The sequence below is a fragment of the Montipora foliosa genome, chromosome 2, assembly GCF_036669935.1.
Source record: "Montipora foliosa isolate CH-2021 chromosome 2, ASM3666993v2, whole genome shotgun sequence".
Classification (NCBI taxonomy): domain Eukaryota; kingdom Metazoa; phylum Cnidaria; class Anthozoa; order Scleractinia; family Acroporidae; genus Montipora; species Montipora foliosa.
The window spans coordinates 19614243-19617546 of NC_090870.1; positions in this window are offsets into that span (position 1 = coordinate 19614243).

Consider the following 3304-nt stretch of genomic DNA (forward strand, 5'->3'; position numbering starts at 1 on the left):
AATACAGTCTATCACTTATTGATTTGGCGATGAATAATAAGGTGGGAGGGTAGGGGAGGCTTAAGGCTTAAAAAGAGGGCCAGAGGGGGGTGGGGGAAGGCTTAATAACCTTCTTCCTCTGAAAAGGGGGCCTTATAATTATTAGATAGGGGAGTTTATTTTAGATGGGGGACTTGATAGAGGAATTACGGTAATAATTTTAGTATAATTACTTGGGTGATTTGAAAAATATGCATTTATTCGCCTATCTCCTCGACAAAACGGCTTGAGGCCATTTTGAAAATACCACTTAGGTGATTACCTCACCTGCAACCAATCATCACGGAGAATTTTCAATAATCACCTGTTAAATTATACCAAATGTTTATAAATCTCGCTCGGACGTAGTACATATGTTGTGAAGAATTTGCGAAACTCACAAATCGCATATATTTCCAAATTGAGTGAAAAGGTATTGTAAAATCCATCCGTCCAATGTAAAAGGATATTTAACAATCATTCCATTTGCACTTGTTGGATATGAGATGGTAAATAGCCAACGAGGCGCGTAGCGCCGAGTTCGCTATAACCAGTCTCATATCCAACAAGCGCAAATGGAATAATTGCATTATTAAATTCCTTAATCTCCAAAAATTTGGAAGTACGAAATACGATCGAAAAAAGCGAGAAAATCTGAGCGAAATCGAATAAAAAAAACTTCATGTAGGTGCGATGTGGTCAGACAGACGGAGGCTCATCACAAAAACATTTCTTGCCTTTTCGCGTACTTCTACTTCGGAATCGATCCAAACTTTCCACAAAAAGGTTTTGGTTTTGCCTTATTCAGAGAGAAATTTCGCTTTCCGGCGAAAAAAAACACTTAGCTTTGCAACGCTAGTGCAATCATTTATCATATAAGGTCAAACTAAGGTACATGAGCTGATAACCTAAATTGAGTGAACCAATCAGAGCCCGAGAAATGCATTAACCGAAGTTGAAAATTTAATGAAGTAACCTCGCGGTCACATTCGCGTTTAAGACTATCCTCAAGCATGCTTGCTTGTGACGGCAGTCAAGCAATCAGTAGCAAGGGCTAGAGTTAAAAGCAAGCACGACGTGGTCACATCGCACTTCAGATCGAGTCGCGCGTTCGTTGAAAATGGATTAACTGTTTCCCAGACTAGTTTCAATCGTTTCTGCTGATGAGGAAGGCGAACTTCTTTCGTCTAACCGTACAACTGTTCCTGGAACAGTTGCCTGAGCAGGATTACAAGAAATGTTTTGAGCAAAACCTTCGACGACCTTCCGTGGAGACGTAGAAGGTGGCGCAATTAATCGGCGGTGGACAAGTTAAGAATTGGTAGCTTGCTTTGCTTGTTCGGAATGGGTGATGACCTGGAAGCGTCATAAGGCGAAGGCGTCCTGAACATATTCGAGTACAACTGATTCACAGGTCCGTAAGACAACAGCGGGATAAAGTAACGCTACACCTTTAATCAAAACTTCATTACGAGAGATCAAGCTGTCACATTACCACCCTCTTCCTTATTGGTCAGCTTTCGTGAATTGTTTACCTAGCACAGTTCAAGAGCACTGCAGAGTGCTCTTGAGCTGAGCTGCGGATCCTGTGAACTTTTAAGCAACTCCGCCTCTTTTTTAAGCAAGCAAGCAAGCAACGTCATGCTTGGTCGTGCTTTGTAGGTAAACAAATATTGGCCAAGCAAGCAAGGTTCTAGCGCGAATGTGACCGCGGGGTAAGATCCTTAGTTTTCATTCTAATCAACAATTTGCCTCTTTTCAAAGCGATCTTCTAATGGAAAATGGGGTGCCGCTTTCGTTTTCGACCTGGCGACTTGGGGTACTTCGTTTTCGAGTTCTGAGCGCTTCGTCTTCGATTTAGGGTGCTTCGCTTTCAATCTTTTGGGTTCTTTGTTCTTCGTTTTCGAGTTCCTTGTTTTCTACTACCGTTGTGCAGTGTTACTTTAATTTAATATTTAACAATTATTCCATGAACGGGCGTTGGATATGAGATGGTAAATAGCCAACGAGGCGCGGAGCGCCGAGTTGGTTATAACCAGTATCGTATAAACTCTTGTTCTTAGGCCATCGTAGCTTGGTTATAACCAGTCTCATATCCAACTAGCGCGAAATTGAACCCTGGGTACGAGATTCTATTCCAAATGCACTTTAAGAAGAACAACAATAAAAGCAAGGTGACACACGCTAACACCAACCCGGTGTGGCCAACACATCACACATGCGAACAACCATTTCACCCGGTCAATTAGCATGGACAGCTGTTTCGGCCTTTGGGTCTCATCAGCATGGCGTAGCTAACATACCAGGCGGGTGTGTTACATGCCAAACACATGGTAAGCTGCCACTTAAAGGGGTGCTAAACACACCCACCCGCCTGGCTGCTAATAGGCCACTTGCACTAAGAGGTCATGTGACATCGTTTTTATGAAAATGAAAGTCACATGATTTTGCCTTCGAAACACTATTAGTGGGTCATCTCTTAGACAAAACAATAGTGATTTAGTTTTTCAAACCCGCACCATTTGCTTAAAATGAGAAAGTCCGTAGCTGGTCACGCGAACAAAACTTGATTTTTTTAAAATTATGAATTACCGCTTTCTGACGCAAATTTTGCACTTGAACTTTAAGGAAAATGTTGAAAAGATGATGTGGTAACGTTTGTGGCACATCTGAACTCAACTATCAAACATTTAACAAGATATAAGCAAAAAGTAGTTTTGGCCGCCATGTTGGAGGGCAAGAGTATGCCCTCCAACATGGCGGCCAAGACAAATCATGCTACTTTGTTGAAAAATCAAAGTACCATAAAATATCTCCCTTAAATGCGTTTCCTCTCAAATTTCGCGTGTAAGATAATTTTTATGTGTTCTGTCAATTTTTGGCAACAGCAAGATTACAACTCACTGTTTAAGGGAAGCATTGGTCACGTGTCCTCTTAGTGCAAGTGGCCTATTGACCGGGTGATGTGGTTGTGCGTATGCGTGATGTGTTGGCCACACCGGGTTGGTGTTAGCGCGTAGCGTGTGTCACCTTGTTTTTATTGTTGACTTTAAGTAGGATGTCTTTTGGGCAGGCAAGAATTTTTGTATAAAAGCTATGCAGTGGAATTGACTTTTTTATAATTTGAATTTCTTTGTTTTGTTTTTCACGAGTCAAACAATGCCCCTTATTTCTCCTTTGGGTATTCTTGAGATAAATAATACGGAAACTTCTAGAAGGAATTTGGACCCACTCCCAAAATAGCCAATGACGAAAGAATCTAGAAGAATGTAGAAAGTTCCAGAAC